Source organism: Thalassophryne amazonica, chromosome 21, assembly GCF_902500255.1.
Source record: "Thalassophryne amazonica chromosome 21, fThaAma1.1, whole genome shotgun sequence".
Taxonomy (NCBI): Eukaryota; Metazoa; Chordata; class Actinopteri; order Batrachoidiformes; family Batrachoididae; genus Thalassophryne; species Thalassophryne amazonica.
The window spans coordinates 4482705-4503697 of NC_047123.1; the positions used below are offsets into that span (position 1 = coordinate 4482705).

General features: G+C 45.3%; 1 long non-coding RNA gene across 1 annotated transcript; it reads right to left on the reverse strand.

Moving 5' to 3' along the window:
* Nucleotides 1-6586: 6586 nt before the first annotated feature.
* Nucleotides 6587-19795, reverse strand: LOC117503462. The gene is made up of 3 exons (XR_004558570.1): nt 19672-19795; nt 18303-18402; nt 6587-6680 (listed from the first exon to the last, which is right to left on the reverse strand). It is a non-coding gene; the product is annotated as an uncharacterized LOC117503462 (long non-coding RNA).
* Between the last annotated feature and the right edge of the window lie 1198 nt (nt 19796-20993).

Consider the following 20993-nt stretch of genomic DNA (forward strand, 5'->3'; position numbering starts at 1 on the left):
ATAAAAAAATTGATTGATTGATTGATAGAGGAATGCTGTAAGTCACCAGTGCTGATGGGATTCCAGTGTGAACAGAAAGGTGACAAGTTCTACTTCCTCAGCAAGAACACTTTTTACTACATAGACCTGGTGAGATCTTGTGAGCTGGATGTGCCATTCAAAGACACTCCATCACAAAGATGCAACAACTTATCAAGAAGTATAGTAGGCAATGAAGCAAAAACCAGGTAAAAGCGCCTGGCCAAGATGGCACTCTAAACGAAATATCATAATATGGAGGAGGGGGGCTACCATGACTGCAGCACTATTATTTTGTTGCTTCTGGGAAGATGCAAAACTTCCCCAAGAGCTCAAAGATGACATAATCATAACAATCCTTTAGAAAAACGCATCAAGCAAGGTTGCAGGAAACCATCTCAGCGTGGCCTTGGGACAGCGTGAAACACATTTTATGTGATCTTCATCCTTGAGACAGATACAGAAAACAGCATCGAGATCTCTGTATAACATTTATCAACCTAACCAAAGCTACCAACATGCTACCATGGTTAGGATGCTCTCAATACTTGACTAATATAGTGAAAGTTTATCAAGGCATGATTGATCATGTGACCACAAACAGAGAAATACTTCCCATAACTAACAGCACCAAACAAGGCTGTGTCCTCTGACTCTCTTTGGACTTTTCTTTGCAACACAAATTGAGGAGGCACGAGTGTTCATCATGCAAAAATCATCTACAGAAGTACATGAATTCAGTGTTTTTATTAAATTATTCTCAGGTAGCTACACCATCGATTCCAGCAACCTATCATCTACAAACCTGGACTTTCAGAGGCAAAACAATCCCAGATGTCTACGAAATCTCACACTCAGGCATCAATGGCTACAGTCACTGCTATATACACGTACCCATTTTCTCTTTGGAACTGGCCTGTTGAAGATCTTGCAGATTAAAACATTGTTTGTCTAAAAAGAGAATTAAACTTTTTATTTCAGAGCCTAACAAGTGAGCGGATCTTCCTCTATTGTGTTCTCAAGAAAGGAAGTCCTTCAGGAGACACTTTAAGTGAAGGAGCTCCTGCAAAACGGAGATGGCCACACACACACACACACACACACACACACACACACACACACAGAGAGAGAGAGAGAGTTTGACAAGGAGCTGACCACCATCAAGACAAGGTGGCTCACATCCAGAAGGTCACTGCCAAGGAGAAGCTCAAACACGAGCTGAAAGCTGCCACAGATTCTTTCCAGGAAGAGACAAAAGCCACAAAGGAAGAATTAAGGAAAAGAAAGACCTACTTTATATTTTCCCTTCTGAACAAGCAGTTGCTTCAAACAAGAATTAGTGATATTATAATTCAGCTAATTTCAGATTAAAACGATCATTCCCAAACTAGTTCAAACCAAAAGAAATAACATATTAACATTACATTTAAACCTGTGTGACATAATTTCCTCTTACGGCTATAATAAAAATGTCTGTTGATGTTTTGAGTATGAGAGCTCATGGCAAAACTCTGTTTTACCTGCATTAATGTAAATGTCCACCAGGTGGTGATATTGCTCCATTTGAAGAACCTTGATTATAGACTGCTGTCAGACATCACCACCGATGACCAACCTGTTGCTTATATTCGTAGATAGTCTGTCACTTATGTTGCAGTTAACAAGCTAGGCTCTGCTGGGCGCATTGTTTAGTCAGACTGGAGCTAGCTAACCATGTCCAACATTATTTTGCTTTACATGTAGTCTTTCAAACAAACATGGAGGAAGCTGATGTCTCGGACTATAGCCTGAATTATGGTGGGTACTGTCAGGAACGCCCTCCTCTTGTGTGCTTCACGAGGTGGAGAACGCATATGGAATCGTTTCACAAGATAATTATTTAGAATATTTATATTGTAATGGCTCGGTAAAAACAGTTGCATTTTCACTCCTTATGAGTTAGATAATGTACGCGTATCTGTAAAATTCTCTTTATTATAGATGTCATAATTGTTCAGATGTGCCACCGCAAGACAATGAGACACATTAACTTGCAATGACACGCAGTGTTTTCGAATACATCGCGCCATGTGCATGTCTACTTCAAAAAATGAATGCATGCCAGAGATTTTGAACATTTCAAAATTTTCTTTGCTCACTTGCACGCAGCCACACACAGCTGACGCACAGGGCTCAAATTCGTGCAAGTGTCTAACAGACATAATGAAACATGTTAGAGCTTAACTCAAAGATCAAACATCAAAACAACGGACACTTAGAGAGGACAAAAATCTGACAATAGGATAATAAAAATCATTCCTAACATTATTATAGTTCAGCAACAATCGGTTCTTTCACATTGTCAAAGGTTCCAGATACAGTTCGGTCATCAGAAACAGCTGTCCCTGTAATGAAAGAACATCTCATGTCTTTATGGTCTCCTTTCATCCTTCCTCACATCTTGTGCAGGAATTTTTGCAATTTTAGACAAATCTGGAATTCATTATTTCATAATTTTTCAAAGCTTATAACCAAAAAATACTGACAACACATTCGTTTTTTTTTTTTTCCCCCCAACAGCAACCTTCCAGCATGCATAAGTTTGAATGCACCATTTAGTTGAAGAGGAAGTTGTTTTGTTGAGGTACAGCGGCCTTTGGCTCAGTGAAGAGCTTCGTGAATGGGAAAGATTCCAGCCTCTGACATCAGGCAGTCTGAAAGAGTCTCCCGACAGTCGAGTGGCTCTCGGGCTTGTTAGCTGTGGAGAACTTTGCTGGAAAACTGTGACTGAGTGGCTGTGAAATCTGCATCAGGATGATCCCATCTTACAGAATTGTATAGCACATAAGTAGCTGCTTTTTCCGGATGCTGCTCCACTACACGGACATAAAACCTGCACTGGCTTGCAAAGTGTCCAAAGGCATTCAGTAAACTTCTCAGCAGCCTGTAGTTATACCCGCTTTTCTCCCAGTTTAAGGTTTAATGAGGCAAAATGCTGCGAAAGGAGTGTTCGGCTTCACACCAGTTTTGTTCGACTCAGAACGGCGTCTTCAGGCAGGCTGCCAGTGGCACTCTGTGAAGCTGAGCTCAGGACAATAACAACCTCCACTCCTGCTGATTGGTGCGGCCTCCTGCCATCATCGCTGCACCCACCGCACTACGGCACCACTTTGGTCCTGGATTTCAACCACCCTGGCAAATAATGCACTACGATTTTTGGTGTGAAAATCAGTGATGGTAAAGACTCGAACAATGGTGGGTGCAGAAGGTGCCTCTTTTTGTTTTTGTTGAGTGATTCACCCACATTAACAGGTCTGAAAAGAAGGAAAGTACTTCATCCAGTTACTTTTTGTGGCGCTCCATTGTGTCGAAACTCATCTGGGATCTACAAGGCGCTTGGAATCAAGAGATCATACTACAGATTCCCACACAAAGATCACAACATTCTTCTAGGAAACCAGAAATTGCCCCTCACGTATCTCGGATGAAGAAAACCTTTTAAGGCAACCTCAAAAACCTCAAAGTAAACTTCTTCTATCCACAACTGAATCACAGAAATTAATGAACAGAATGATGTCTGAGACCACGGAGAGGATCCCTGTGATCACTGTACAGCTGAGGTACAAGCTTGGACAAACTGGGGAGAGCCGACATTTGCCATTTGGTATGTTTATGTATTTTGGATCAAGGATGAACGGCGCCAAGACAGAACATTACCAGGACTAATATTTTTGGAGAAACTACTGATATTAGCTAACAACACTGAACAATGGAGGTTGATAATTAATAATAATCATTCTGGACTCACACACCATTCCAGCAGGTAGCGGTAAATCATCTATATATTAAAAGTGAAGTGGCCTCTGTGTATGCATGCGCACGTGATTTTTTTTTAGCAAGTTCAATGTAAGTATACCAGGCAGGCTATCCCAGTGGTCACTGAGTGAGAGGCGTGGTTCCCCCTGGACAGGTTGCATGTCAGACACACACACACACACATATACAGAGCCAATTTAGGGTCACCAGTTCATCAAACTTGCATATTTTTGGAAGTGAGGAAACTGGAGCACCTGGAGGGAACCCACACAAACACGGGGACAACACGAAAACTTCACACAGAAAGGACCAGGTGGAAAGAGAACCTGGGAGCAACAGTGCTAACCACTAAGACACCGTGCCACCTGAAAACAAGCACTTAACAAAACTCGTTAAAAAAAAACAAACAAACATCACTCTCTATCAAGACTGGTAAACGGGTGTGACAGGATGCAAATGCTGGACTCGGACTCAAGGCTTAGTAGGCAAAAGCAGTTTACTTGTGCGAAAAACAGGGTCTGGTACACGGGTAGGCAATCCAACAAGGCAAACAAGAGCAAGAACATCAAGCAGGTGTGTGGTCGTAAATACAAGCAAGAGGTCAAAGAACATGGGTAGCAAGCAGGTCGAGAACGAGATAAAGAAGGCTGGAGAGAAGGCATAGAGCGCATCAATCTGGCGAGGTAACAGGGCAAAAAGAGGATCTTAAATACACCCAAGTGATGAGGTGTAGATAGGGAGCAAGTGTGCACAGAACTCACCAGAATGAGGGTGTGGCCAGGGAGAGGGAAACACCCACCACCAAGAGACAGGAGATACAAACAAGAGAGACAGAGACAGTAAAACCCAAGCAGGGAAAAACCCAGACAAGAGAATAAGACTACACAGAAGCAAACATAGCAAAAGCATGAAAACAAAACCAGGCAGAATCTCTCTCTCTCACACACACACACACACACCTTACTACATAGGACTGGACTGCTTTGGTTGTGTTTCTCTTCAGAGGATCATTGGATACCCATAATGACATACATGTGTCAAGTTAGCAGTGACTTTGGATGATCCAAACAAAACGTACTACAGAGTGGACCAAGTTATGAATTTCAATTTTATTTTGAATAACTACTTTAAAAATGTTTGTTTTTATAAAAAATAAAAGTCATGGAAGCATGAAACATTTGTGTAATACAGTTAGTCTTCAATTACATCACCATTTCTGAACAGTTCAACAATTAAAACAAGCAAAAACTTGCCCTACGTGTGTGTGTGTGTGTGTCTGAGATTGTGCTGCATGCATACATGCCATATTTACTCCATTAAAGGCTCCCCTATTAAAAGCCCCCCACCCCTGATTTTTTCAGCACATTGCATGTAGTGAAATTGTGAATTCCTGAGGGAAAAATGAAAGTTCAAGTTAAAAACATAAGTGATCCATGAAGTTCACAGTTTGTGGTGAAAGTGGTGTTCCGTCCATATTCCCAATCACATTGAAGATGTATTTGCGTATTTTGCACAGTCTCAAGACATACTTCAGAAATGTGCGCACCTTGTTATCCGTCAGTTCTTTTAGGTGCTGAGCAACATGAGTGGATTGTCGGCTTGATATGTTATGTTGTTCCAAAAACTTCAAATATCAGCCATTCGAGGCTCTGACTTTCTGGTTTCCATGTTGCTTATGCAGCCGCAGTGCCTCATATTTCACACCCTTCCCTGTCACAAGGACACATGCTGTTCTCCTTCCCCGGGACCATTTTATCAGCTCCTCTTCAATGTCCTGATAACTCACTTTCCTCCCCACCAGGCAGCCATTTTGCTGTTGTGACCAAGGTTACAAGCTTATCCTTATCCTTGTTCCTACACCACTCCCGGACGCGTTTCCTATCAACGAGGAAAATCCGAGTAGCATGGTGCTTCCCTTTCTCTTCTGCTTCTTTCAGGAGTTTTAGCTTGAATGCTGCAGAGTAGCAATGTTTGCACAGAGACATTTAATGTAATTGTGTAGTAGTTACTACACACAGAAAAACATTTGTTTCGAGTCAGTGCTGCTTTTCTTGCATGTAGTACACGTCTGTACATACCATAAGGCTGTACTGTGTACAGCATGCATGCATACGCAAACGATCCTTAATAAATGCCCCCTTCACAAAAATTGCAGGCCCCCGGGGTGATTAATGGAGTAAATATGGTACATACATGCTGCACAATTACAGTATGTTAATTTTAGAATTGGCAACTTTTTTGAAGCACTTCATGCTTATGTCACGAAGTGACATCTGATCAAGAGGTGATCAGATGATCCAGAGCGATATCCAACGAACATCGTCCTGCCCTTTAAAGTCTTCCACTGACAGCATAATGGCATCATTGATATACATTACACAGTGGTTCATTATGACCGGAACAAATTGGTTCCGCAGGGCGGGATGTACCATGAAGGCTGACGTCTCTACCCTCGAGTCTCCAGGTCTGATGACTACCAAAGTCAAATAAGATAAAGCGTTTTTTTGTTATTGCTGTGTGTGTGCTGGGGGTGGTGGGGAGCTGCCAATATGATTTTGGTCATCTGATTTTGTAACTGTTGTGGTTTGATTGAACTGTCGTGAATAAATCATTGCAATTAGCAAAGAATGGAATGGTTTTTTGTTTGGACATAAAAATTCAAAGCAAACAAGAAAATGTTTCACATCGTAGTCCTGACATTTTGCAACACAATTCAACTTATTTTAAAAGTATACACACGTATGCATTCATAAATGATAAAAAAAAAAAAAAAAAAAAAACACAATCACACAGTCGTCTCCTTGTTTGCATCGTCACACTTTAAAAGCTCCTTCAGTTGTTGGTTTGCCTTTGGATCCTCTTTTTTTCTATAAAATAAATAGAAAACCCATTAAGGATTAATTAATTAAATAATATAATGGGTACAATGCATTCTGCTGTTTTCCTCAACAAGAATTAAAACCACATGCAAGAAAGAAAAAAAGTCCATTGATGCAGGGCCTGTTTGAGAAAACAGAGTTCAACAAACTCTGGTTTGATTAAATAGTCGAGCAGCGAACTGCCGACTTTGAGGAGAATCGTTCAAATGAAACTTGTCAAGAACATTCAGATTTGGGAAATTAACTGTCAAGCTGAGCAAAATCCAAGATGGCTGCCATTTTTTTCACATGGCAGCCTACAACAATGTCAAAAATCTAAATTTTACATCTCATGAATTAAACATATTTGAATCATTACAGTTTCTATTTGTATGTTCTTAGTAGGGGTGTAATGATGCACCATGGATTGTGATAATCATGTCTTAATTGGAGCCTTATCCAATTGGTTTATTGTTAATTGTTCGTTTTAAGAGAGTATCACGATACCATGAAAATTACGATATAATACTATACGATACTATACACTTTATTGTCCCTTCCAGGAAATTTGTCTTGGACTCCAAGAGCTGCACAGATAAAGCTGCCATGGCATAATAACATAACTCATGCATGTTGCACATAACTTAATACACACACCAATATTGCGCACACCCCTATTGAACAGCAGTCTCACACATATGGTTCATGCATATTGCACATATCCCTAATCAAGGTTGGGTAGGATTACTTTGAAGTGTAATCCAAAAGTAATCAGATTACAAGTAATCCAAATGTATGTACATACATAGATGTAATCCACATGTATTCTTTCAAAGTAATCCTACCCAACCTTGTCTCTAATACACATACCCAAATTGCACAGCAGTCTCACACATACGGTTAAAAGGAAAATGCTGACAATATAATAAATGACAATGAATAGCAATGGCACCATGACATTACTACACAATCCTACCTACCCAAGGAACCATTATTTAAAACTCTAATTGACATGGGCACAAATGAGTTTTTAAGGCGATTCAGTCGACACCGAGGGACTCTGTATCAGGGTGAGTCTTTAACTACGGGCACTATTGGCCTTGTAAATGTAATTTCCACCACACCATTCCCTTACAATATAAAGCGCCTTGGGCCAACTGTTTGTTGTGATTTGGTGCTATATACATGTGCTCTGATGTCACTGTTTATCTCCATAGAAACTACCCAAACAATCTTTCATACAAACTGTTTAAAGGGACATTACAGTGTTGTGGTGGAAATTACGGCAATAGTGTGGGACAACTACATTTTGTTTAAAATAATCACAACAGTTGTATGACACTGAATACCCCAATTATGTTTTGATTATTTTACTGGTATTTTATTCAGAGATATTTTAAAACATTAGAAAAAATGTTTCTTTACCATTCATTTTTATCATTGAAGATCAAAAGTCTGGGTGTGGGACAAGCACAAAACTGCAATATTTGCATATAATGATGCTGAAAAAGTCATCAGACTACTAGAACAAATGTCTTAACACACTTTCATTGTAAAGATAACTATAAAAGTGTGAAATTTCCCCTTTTTTCTGTTTTTCATACAATATGATCAAAGGACATAATAAGTGCCCGTATTCTAAGAATCACCCATCACCTACCAGACGGTAGGAGTTCATACTCGGGGTAGAGGACGAGGATCCAACAAAGTTCAACTGTCTGAGAACAGACCGTTCATACAGGAACTGCAGGGAAGAGTTTTCAGTCCTTCCTACACCAGATGAGCAACCTTAGATTTTAACTGGAGATTACCGTACCAAACTGACATCTCATACTGGATAATGCTTTCCAAAACAGCCTGATAAAACAGAAACAAGACGTTCTGTTCAACCCCAAACACCCTGAGTCTGCGCAGAAAATATAACCTCTGCTGTAAACGGGAGCATAAATGATTGACATGTTTCCCAGCTAAACTGGTTAAGTAAATGCCTAGATACCTGTAAAAGCTGACCTGATTAACTCCATCATGGATTACCAGAGGAGTATGAATGATCACAGTGGAGCGAGGGTCAATTATCATCTCAGTTTTCTTTACATTTATGGTAAGACAGTTAGCATCACACCATTTGACAAAACAGTGCACCTCTTTAAAGTCCAGTGATGATCTGAGTCTTTGTAAAGCAGAATGAGGACGGAAGTGTCATCAGAAAACTTAAAAACATGGTTTCCATGAACGTGGCTAATGCAATCATTAGTATAAAGAGTAAAAAGAACAGGCGAACTGACACAGCCCTGAGGTACACCTGTACTGATGTTTTCTGGATCAGAAAACAACAGAAAATTCAACAAGGGCATGAAGAAATCAGGAGGTCTTGCAGAACAATCAGAAATGATTTATGAAATATACAAATAGGAAACGTATGACATCATGGATTGCAGTCTGTACTTCAGAATAATTTGACACTTACTGTGAAGCGTGATGTAAGTACATATCGTGATATGTATCACATCGTGAAGCCAGTGTGTTGTTACACCCCTAGTTTTTAGTATTCTGAAACAGATGTTAAAATCTTATGTATGTACGGTGCCACTGAAAATATTCACAGCGCTTCACTTTTTCCACATTTTGTTATGTTACAGCCTTATTCCAAAATGGATTAAATTCATTTTTTCACACAATACCCCATAATGACAATGTGAAAAAAGTTTTTTTGGGGGGGAAGGGGGGGTTGCAAATTTATTAAATTTAAAAAAAGTGTTATCACATTTATATAAGTATTCACAGCCTTTGTCATGAAGCTCAAACTTGAGCTCAGGTGCCTCCTGTCTCCACTGAGCATCCTTGAGATGTTTCTACAGCTTAACTGGAATCCACCTGGGGTAAATTCAGTTGATTGGACATGATTTGGAAAGACACACCTGTCTACATATAAAGTCCCACAGTTGACAGAGCACAAACCAAGCATGAAGTCAAAAGAATTGTAGACCTCTGAGACAGGATTGTCTGGAGGCACAAATCCAGGGAAGGGTACAGAAACATTTCTGTTGCTTTGAAGGTCCCAATGGCCTTCAGTGGCCCCAATAGCCTCCATCATCTGTAAATGGAAGACGTTCACATCCACCAGGACTCTTCCTAGAGCTGGCCACCCGTCTAACCTGAGTGATCAGGGGAGGAGGGCTTTAGTCAGGGAGGTGACCAAGAACCTGATGGTCACTCTGTCAGAACTGCAGCATTCCTCTGTGGAGAGAGGAGAACCTTCCAGAAGGACAACCATCTCTGCAGCAATCCAACAATCATGCCTGTATGGTCGAGTGGGCAGACAGAAGCCACTCCTTAATAAAAGGCACATGGCAGCCCAGCTGGAGTTTGGCAAAAGGCACCCGAAGGACTCTGACCATGAGAAACAAAATTCTCTGGTCTGACGAGACAAAGATTGAACTCTTTGGCATCATGTTTGTAGGAAACCAGGCACCATCTCTACAGTGAAGCATGGTGGTGGCAGCATCATGCTGTGGGGATGTTTTTCAGCAGCAGGAACTGGGAGACTAGTCAGGATTGAGGGAAAGATGAATGCAGCAATGTACAGAGACATCCTGGAGAGGGGCTGGACGCTTCATTTTTCTGGCGTCGCCCACGGGGAGAGGCGAGAGCTGGGGTCACATTGCTTATTGCTCCCCAGCTCAGTCGCCAAGTGTTGGAGTTCACTCCGGTGATCGAGAGGATCGCGTCCCTACGCCTTCCGGTCGGGGACAGGTCTCTCACCGTTGTCTCGGCCTATGGGCCGAGCAGCAGTGCAGAGTACCCGACCTTCCTGGAGTCCCTGGGAGGGGGTACTAGATAGCGCTCCGACTAGGGACTCCATTGTTCTCCTGGGGGATTTCAACGCCCACGTGGGCGGCGACAGTGAGACCTGGAGGGGGGTGATCGGGAAGCACGGCCTCCCTGATCTGAACCCGAGTGGTGTTCAGTTGTTGGCCTTCTGTGCTAGTCACAGTTTATCCATCATGAACACCATGTTCAAGCACAAGGGTGTCCATAAGTGCACGTGGCACCAAGACACCCTGAGCCGGAGGTCGATGATAGACTTTGTAGTCGTATCATCTGAACTTCGGCCACGTGTCTCGGACACTCGAGTGAAGAGAGGGGCAGAGCTGTTGACTGATCACCACCTGATGGTGAGTTGGATCCGCTGGGAGGGTAGGAAGCCGGTAAGACCTGGCAGGCTCAAGCGTATCATGAGGGTCTGCTGGAAACGACTGGCGGAACCCTCTGTCAGTGAGGTCTTCAACTTCCACCTCCAGGAGAGCTTCTCCCAGATCCCGGGGGAGGTTGGAGACATGGAGTCCGAGTGGACCATGTTCTCCACCTCCATTGTCGATGTGGCTGCTCGTAGCTGTGGTCGCAAGGTCTCTGGTGCCTGTCGCGGCGGCAATCCCCGAACCCGGTGGTGGACACCGGAAGTAAGGGATGCCATCAAGCTGAAGAAGGAGTCCTACTTATCTTTGTTGGTAGGTGGGACCCCAGAGGCAGCTGACAGGTACCGGCAGGCCAAGCGTGCCACAGCCCATGTGGTCGCAGAGGCAAAAACTCGGGTCTGGGAGGAGTTCAGGGAGGCTATGGAGGAGGACTATCGGTCGGCCTCGAAGAGATTCTGGCAAACCGTCCAACGCCTCAGGAGGCGGAAGCAGTTCTGACCCTGACTGGGGATGTTGTCGGGCGGTGGAAGGAGTACTTCGAGGATCTCCTCAATCCCATCGTCACGTCTTCCGAAGAGGAAGCAGAGACTGGGGACTCGGAGGCGGACTCATCCATTACCCAGGTTGAAGTCACTGAGGTGGTTAGAAAGCTCCTCGGTGGCAAGGCTCCTGGGGTGGATGAAATCCGTCCTGAGTACCTTAAGTCTCTGGATGTTGTGGGGCTGTCTTGGCTGACACGCCTCTGCAACATCGCGTGGCGATCGGGGACAGTGCCTCTGGATTGGCAGACCGGGGTGGTGGTCCCTCTGTTTAAGAAAGGGGACAGGAGGGTGTGTTCCAACTATAGGGGGATCACACTCCTCAGCCTCCCCGGTAAGGTCTATTCCAGAGTACTGGAGAGGAGAAGTCGACCGATGGTTGAACCTTGGATTCAGGAGGAGCAGTGTGGTTTTCGTCCTGGTCGCGGCACACTGGACCAGCTCTACACGCTCCATCAGGTGCTCGAGGGTTCATGGGAGTTTGCCCAACCAGTCCACCTGTGTTTTGTGGATCTGGAGAAGGTGTTTGACCGTGTCCCTCGGGGCACCCTGTGGGGAGTGCTCTGGGAGTACGGGGTCCGGGGTCCTTTGCTAAGGGCTATCCGGTCCCTGTACGACCACAGCAGGAGCTTGGTTTGCATTGCCGGTAGTAAGTCAAACCCGTTTCCAGTGCACGCTGGCCTCTGCCAGGGCTGCCCTTTGTCACCGGTTCTGTTCATTATCTTTATGGACAGAATTTCTAGGTGCAGCCAGGGTGTAGAGGGGGTCTGGTTTGGGAACCACAGAATCTCATCTCTGCTGTTTGCGGACGATGTGGTTCTGGTGGCTTTGTCAAATCAGGACCTTCAGCGTGCACTGGGGCGGTTTGCAGCCGAGTGTGAAGCGTCCGAGATGAAAATCAGCACCTCCAAATCCGAGGCCATGGTTCTCGACCGGAAAAAGGTGCTTTGCCCTCTTCAGGTCAGTGGAGTGTCCTTGCCTCAAGTGGAGGAGTTTAAGTATCTCGGGGGCTTGTTCACGAGTGAGGGATGGATGGAGCGTGAGATCGATAGACGGATCGGTGCAGCATCTGCAGTGATGCTCGGGCATCTTTTTCGGATGCTCCCTGGACGCCTCGCTGGAGAGGTGTTCCGGGCACATCCCATTGGGAGGAGGCCCCACATCTCTCGGCTGGCTTGGGAATGCCTTGGGGTTCCCCCAGAGGAGCTGGAGGAGGTGTGTGTGGATCGGGAGGTCTGGGTGGCTTTGCTTGAGCTGCTGCCCCCGCGACCCGACTCCGGATAAAGCGGAAGAAAATGGATGGATGAATGCAGCAATGTACAGAGACATCCTGGATGAAAACCTGCTCCAGAGCGCTCTTGACCTCAGACTGGGGCGACGGTTCATCTTTCAGGAAGACAATGACCCTAAACAGACAGCCAAGATATCAAAGGAGTGGCTTCAGGACAACTCTGTGAATGTCCTTGAGTGGTCCAGCCAGAGCCCAGACCTGAATCTGACTGAACATCTCTGGAGAGATCTGAAAATGTCTGTGCACCGACGCTCCCCATCCAACCTGATGGAGCTTGAGAGGTGCTGCAAAGAGGAATGGACCAAGCTGCCCAAAGATAGGTGCACCAAGCTTGTGGCATCATATTCAAGAAGAGTTGAGGCTGGAATTGCTGCCAAAGGTGCATCAAGAAAGTATTGATCAAAGGCTGTGAATACTTATGTACAGGTGATTTGTTTTTTCTACTTTTTTTCATGTTGTCATTATGGGGTGTTGTGAGTAGAAATTTGAAGAAAAAAAAAGAGAATTTGCTCCATTTTGGAATAAGGCTGTAACATAAAATGTGGAAAAAGTGAAGCACTGTATCTATCGAAGTAATATTCATTTCCCACAAATTTCTTAGTTTATATTTAATAAATTTGTAAAACAAATTTTTTTCATGTTGTCATTATGGTGTGTTGTGTGTAGAATTCTGAAGGAAAAATGAAATTTGTTTTAGATTAAGGCTGTAAAATATAATGTAGAAAAGTGAAGTGCTGTGAATACTTTCTGGATGCACTGCAAGTAGACGGGTGTGTGTCTTTCCAAACCACATCCAATCAACTGAATTTACGCCAGGTGGACTATAGTTATGAAGCTCAAGTTTGAGCTTCATGACAAAGGTTGTGAATACTTATGGACACGTGACTTCATATATATGCTAAAATCTCGTGTAAATTCTTGAGGAAAAAAGTTAATTTAATCCAGTTTGGAATAAGGCTGTAACATAAATAAAGTGTGGAAACAGTCATGGTGCTGACCTGCTGTTTCAGCCCCATGTGTGGCACTGGACAGACACAGTTAGCGTGCTGCTGTTAAACGTGCAAACACAGGTGGTCATTAGGTCAAGGTCAGGTTTATTTATAAAGCACATTTACAAAAACAGTTAACACTGCCCCAAAGTGCTGTACAATAAAAGGAATTAAAATTATATTTAGTTAAATACAAGAACAAAATAAATCAACAAGACAATAAAAGATGTGGCAGTGTTCAGCTCATCTTGTGTTTAAAGCCAGTGCAAAAAGATGCGTCTTTAAAAGAGTCAATTGAAGGAGCCAGTCGGACATTTAATGGCAGAGAGTTCCAGAGCTTGGGCCCCGCAACTGCAAAGGCTCTGTCTCCCCTGGTCTTCAGCTTAGACCTGAAACAGACCAGTAAACTCTGGTCCGCGGAGCGCAGAGCTCTTCCTGGAGTGTGCAGTGACAGCATATCAGATAAATAGAATGGGGCTTAACCGTGAATTGATTTAAAAACAAGCAACAAAATCTTAAAATCAATCCATGATGTGCCATGTGAGCGATATGAGGGTTGAGAATATTGTTCGCCTAGAAGACTGATTTATAAAAATGTAAACGCTGGGCAGCCTAACCCTCTGCTGACAGAGAATCCTGCAGGTATTTGTGCTTTGATATCAACTGGCTCCGTCAGAAATGCCGGACTCCTGTCAGCAGAGGAGGAGAATCAGAGTTCATTAAAACAAACCTGCTTCATGGAGTATGTAACCATAGCAACTGACTCAGGCTTCTGGCTTGAATTAACTTTACTGAACCAGCTTTCTGAAACAGGCTCCAATCTGTCAGACACCTTTACAAATATCAGCAAGGAATTCAGATGTAATTCCGGTTTAAAGACATTTAGGAAATTACACCCAATAAAATTACATTTTCTTCCACTTTATCCGGAGTTGGGTCGCGGGGGCAGCAGCTCAAGCAAAGCCGCCCAGACCTCCTGATCCACACACACCTCCCCCAGCTCCTCCAGGGGAACCCCAAGGCGTTCCCAAGCCAGCCAAGAGACGTAGTCCCTCCAGTGTGTCCTGGGTCTTCCCCAGGGCCTCCTCCCAATGGGATGTGCCCGGAACACCTCTCCAGCGAGGCGTCCAGGGGGCATCCGAAAAAGATGCCCGAGCTACCTCAACTGGCTCCTTTTGATATGGAGGAGCAGCAGCGGCTCGACTCCGAGCTCCTCACCCTATCTCTAAGGGAGCGCCCAGCCACCCTGCGGAGGAAACTCATCTCGGCCACTTGTACTCGTGATCTCCTTTCGGTCATGAGCCAAATCTCATGACCATAGGTGAGGATCGGAACATAGATCAATCGGTAAATCGAGAGCCTTGCCCCCCTACTCAGCTCTCTCTTCACCACGATGGTCCGATATAGCGACCGCATCACTGCAGATGCTGCACCGATCTATCGATCTCACGCTCCATCCGTCCCTCACTTGTGAACAAGACCCCGAGATACTTAAACTCCTCAACTTGAGGCAAGGACACTCCACGACCTGAAGAGGGCAAAGCACCTTTTTCCGGTCGAGAACCATGGTGCTGACTTTCATCCCGGACGCTTCACACTCGGCTGCAAACCGCCCCAGTGCACGCTGAAGGTCCTGATTTGACGAAGCCAACAGAAGCACATCGTCCACAAACAGCAGAGACGAGATTCTGTGGTTCCCAAACCAGACCCCCTCTACACCCTGGCTGCACCTAGAAATTCTGTCCATAAAGATAATGAACAGAACCGGTGACAAAGGGCAGCCCTGGCGGAGGCCAACGTGCACTGGAAACAGGTTTGACTTACTACCGGCAATGCAAACCAAGCTCCTGTTGTGGTCTTACAGGGACCGGATAGCCCTTAGCAAAGGACCCTGGACCCCGTACTCCCAGAGCACCCCCCACAGGGTGCCCCAAGGGACACTGTCGAACGCCTTCTCCAGATCCACAAAGCACACGTGGACTGGTTGGGTGAACTCCCATGAACCCTCGAGCACCCGATGGAGCGTGTAGAGCTGGTCCAGTGTGCCGCAACCAGGACAAAAACCACCTCCTGAATCCGAGATTCGACTATCGGTCGAATTCTCCTCTCCAATACTCTGGAATAGACCTTACCGGGGAGGCTGAGGAGTGTGATCCCCCTGTAGTTGGAACACACCCTCCAGTCCCCCTTCTTAAACAGAGGGACCACTACCCCGGTCTGCCAATCCAGAGGCAGTGTCCCCGACCATCACGTGATGTTGCAGAGGCGTGTCAGCCAAGACAGTCCCACAACATCCAGAGACTTAAGGTACTCAGGACAGATTTCATCCACCCCAGGAGCCTTGCCACCGAGGAGCTTTCTAACCACCTCAGTGATTTCAGCCCGGGTAATGGTTGAGTCTGCCTCTGAGTCCCCAGTCTCTGCTTCCTCTTCGGAAGATGTGATGATGGGATTGAGGAGATCCTCGAAGCATTCCTTCCACCGCCTGACAACATGCCCAGTCAGGGTTAACAGCTCCCCACCCGCACCGTAGACAGTGCTGTGGAGAGCTGCTTCCGCCTCTCGAGGCGTCGGACGGTTTGCCAGAATTTCTTCGAGGCCGACCGATAGTCCTCCATGGTCTCCCCGAACTCCTCCCATACCCGAGTTTTTGCCTCTGTGACCGCACAGGCTGCAGCACACTTGGCCTGCCGGTACCTGTCAGCTGCCTCCGGGGTCCCACCTACCAACAAGGACAAGTAGGACTCCTTCAGCTTAACGGCATCCCTTACTTCCGGCGTCCACCACTGGGTTCGGGGATTGACGCCGCGACAGGCACCAGAGACCTTGTGACCACAGCTACGAGCGGCTGCATCGACAATGGAGGTGGAGAACATGGTCCACTCGGACTCCATGTCTCCAACCTCCCCCGGGATCTGGGAGAAGCTCTCCCGGAGGTGGGAGTTGAAGACCTTGCTGACAGAGGGTTCCGCCAGTCATTCCCAGCAGACCCTCATGATACGTTTGGGCCTTCCAGGTCTGACCGGCTTCCTCTCTTCCCAGCAGATCCAACTCACCACCAGGTGGTGATCGGTCAACAGCTCAGCCCCTCTCTTCACTCAAGTGTTCAAGACACGTGGCCGAAGGTCAGATGATACAACTACAAAGTCGATCGACCTCCAGCTCAGGGTGTCCTGGTGCCACGTGCACTTATGGATACCCTTGTGGTCGAACATGGTGTTCATGATGGACAAACTGTGACTAGCACAGAAGTCCAACAACTGAACACCACTCGGGTTCAGATCGGGGAGGCCATGCTTCCCCATCACCCCCCTCCAGGTCTCACTGTCGTCGCCCACGTGGGCATTGAAATCCCACAGGAGAACAATGGAGTCCCCAGTCGGAGTGCTATCTAGTACCCCTCCCAGGGACTCCAAGAAGGTCGGGTACTCTACACTGCCGCTCGGCCTGTAGGCCGAGACAACAGTGAGAGACCTGTCCCCAACCTGAAGGCGTAGGGACGTGACCCTCTCATTCACCGGAGTGAACTCCAACACATGGCAACTGAGCTGGGGAACAATAAGCAATGTGACCCCAGCTCTCTGCCTCTCCCCGTGGGCAACGCCAGAAAAGTGGAGCGTCCAGCCCCTCTCCAGGAGTTGGGTACCAGAGCCCAAGCTGTGCGTGGAGGTGAGCCCGACTATCTCTAGTCGGTATGGGGGAGGTGATGGTCTAGTGGTTAAGGTGTTGGGCTTGAGTCCAGAAGATCATGGGTTCAAATCCCCGCCTGACTGGAAAATCACTAAGGGCCCTTGGGCAAGGCCTTTAATCCCCTATTGCTCCCGGTGTGTAGTGAGCGCCTTGTATGGCAGCACCCTGACATCGGGGTGAATGTGAGGCATAATTGTAAAGCGCTTTGAGCGTCTGATTCAGATGGAAAAGCGCTATATAAATGCAGTCCATTTACCATTTATCTCTCAACCTCCCGCACAAGCTCAGGCTCCTTCCCCCCCAGCGAGGTGACATTCCACGTCCCAACAGCCAGGGGCTGTGAGCGCGGACCAGGCCGCCGGGCCACCCGCTCTCGACCGCCACCCAATCCTCTCTGCATCCAACCTCCATGGCCCCCTCTGCAGGTGGTGAACCCACAGGAGGGTGGGCCCACGTTGCTCGTTCGGGCTGAGCCCGGCCGGGCCCCATGGGCTAAGGCCTGACCACCAGGCGCTCGCGCACGAGCCCCAACCCCAGGCCTGGATCCAGGGTGGGGCCCCGGCTCCGCCATACCGGGTGACGTCTCAGTCCTTGATTTTTTACTGGTCATGGGAGCTTCTGAACTGCCCTTAGTCTGACCCACCACCTAGGACCTGTCTGCCTTGGGAGACCCTACAAGGGGCACAAAGCCCCCGGCAACATAGCTCCTAGGATCATCCGGGTACGCAAACTCCCCTACCACGATAAGGTGGCAGCTAGAGGGGGAGGACATTTTAAAGTTGCAGTGAAATGAATACGTTGCTACATTTTTGCTCAACATTATATTCAGAATTTTCCTGCTTATAAGTACACTATAAAAAATATAATTAAAATAGTTTTAAGGGTAAAAGAAAAACGTTGTCAAAATAATTCTGGAAACATCTCACCTTTTTGGAAATTCAATGTCATCAATGGTCTCGGGCAGAGGAACTCCTTGGGTCTCAGGCAACAACAACACCAAGGCTCCGGCTATGAATGCGAGCGTTCCTGCATGAGAAACAAAAAGACAAGAACACAAACACCAGCTCATGGAACTCAGATTCACTGCACAATAAAAACCCAACGGCAGAGTCACCAGAACCAATGAGGAAGTCAAACTCTTACAGATTACTACTGGCAAATCTGCACCCGTACGGTATAGACCTAAACAAAGCAGGACTATCCATCAATTCAATTATATAACACCAAATAACAAAATAAATAATGACAGAATAAGTGCAGTGTCACTGATCTGCTGTATTTGTGGGATTAGTGTTTGTTCTCTTTAACAAGGACATATTTAAGAATTGACAGCTCAACTTTTACTGCTGCCAAAGAGATTATGTGCTTACCAATGAACAGATTTCAGTGACACAAGTGGCCAGGCCAAAAGGAACCTTTTAAAGCCTTCCTCTAATCTGGATCAGCAGGCAGGTCTCACTTCAGTCCTTAATGCTGGAATTAAATGCGGATTGCTGAATTCAGTTTATTTCTATAGCATCAAACCCTAACCCCAACATAAGTCACCCCAAGGCACTTCACAGGGGTTAGGTCGGACCTAACTAGCCACCCTGAGCAAGCACATAGGCAACAGTTCTAAGAAAAGGTCCCTTGAGCCTTTTTTTTGGGGGGGGGGGGGGGGGGACTTCAAGTGGACCAGGCTCAGAGAAGTGTCAAACTGCTGAGGCCAAAATAACAATGACAGCAATCAAATAAAGTACAAAAAGAATTGTCAAAGATGCAAATCGACCACGTGGCTTGGTGGGATCGTACTATATACAGTATAGTACATACACACACACACACATAAGAAAAAAAAACAAGAGCAATCAGAGATTTCTGACATCCGCCAATCCAGATCCTGATCACCTCGAAGGAGGAGTCTTCCATGGCCTGATATCTATCTGTGGTGCAAATTTCATTAAAAACCGTGCCGTAGTTTTGACATAATCCTGCTAACTAAGTAACTAACTAACAGACGGGCAGCACGGTGGCTTAGTGGTTAGCACTGTTGCCTCACAGCAAGAAGGTCATGGGATTGATTCCCACCTGTGGCCTTCCTGTGTGGAGTTTGCATGTTGTCCCCGTGTTTGTGTGGGTTTCCCCCAGGTTCTCCGGTTTCCTCCCACATTTAAAGACATGCAGGTTTGGTGAATTGGAAACTTTCTAATTGTCCAGGTCTTCCTTGCAAAAGATCTCAATGGGACTAACCTGGTTAAATAAAGATTAAATTAAATTTTATTATGTCCTTGGCAGACGTAACAATCAGAAACCCACCGAAGACTATGAGTGGAAGCTCTAACCAGATGGCAGCCAGCCTGAAGAGTAGGAAGGAAGACACTATCCCTCCGATATCACACAGAGTGGAACAGGTGGACACTTGCCAAGTTCCTGGAAATTGGGTAAAAGAAAGAAAGAATAAAAATTTATTGTTTCAAATAGATACAAACATCTAGTACGTCCCTGGGCAATAAAGTTAATAAAATAAACTTTATTCATGCAATAAAGTGCAAAGTAATTATTTAAAAATCATACAATGTGATTTTCTGACTTCTTTTTTTAGATTCTGTCTCCATTCTTTGTCAGCGGAAATCTTAGATAATCAATAGTGGATCAAATACTTATTTCCTTCACTGTGTATTTGGTTCACACGCACACAGGAGGTCTTATATTGCATTATATATGTGTTGCCCTTTGTACATTGTACAAACACTTGTACATAAATAGGCTGCACTTGTCTATAAGCTGTGGGTCTCCACATTGGAACATGAGATATTTACACAGACAAATGTTAGGTGGCTCTGCTGACTAATTTGATGGAACTGTAGCACAAAGTGCCAGAGGGACTTTTCTTCAGCCACAACAAGGATTTAATTGTTTTCAGATGTCGTTTTCTGCTGGACGAGTTGATAAATCCACTAAAACTAACAGGTAAGACTATATTTATTGTGTATGTGAATTTATGCCATATGAGGACTGCAGCTTTCAGCCAATTAATGGACAGCATCAACTGACAATTTCAGTTTATGAGAAAGCCTGTAAAAATCCATAAGTTAGCCGCATCATTTTGTAAGACGTAGTGTTCAAAGCGTGTGAAAAAAGTAGCGGCTTATAGTCCAGAAATTATATATCAGTGTGTGTTCGCTATGTGTAGCTTTCTGTGCTCATGCTATGTCACAGCATTTCCGCAAGCGATCTGGGGGATTTGTTCTGATTGGTTAGAGTTGTGTCAGTGGCGGCATTTATGAAATCGTTGATGGATGAATTTTGCTTAAATGTTGACTTTTGGAGGCAGATATTTCAGTTATAAGAGCTCCTTATTTTCATTGATACGCATCAATCGTTAGTTTATAGCACAGTCTATCTTCCCAGCTGTATTCTATCAGTGAATTTTCTTCGCCCCAAACGTCAACCATGTTGGATTTGTTATTTTGATGTTATCTCTCATGCTCTTGGAGTCAGACTGGAGCCTTGTCTGCTGATCTCTACTTTTGGAGATTCTGGAGTATCTGAAGTGTCCTTTACTAACTTGCAAGTGGATGGAATTGCCTTTACTTCATTGTTAGCAAGATGCAGAATATTATTATCCTGGAAAGTTC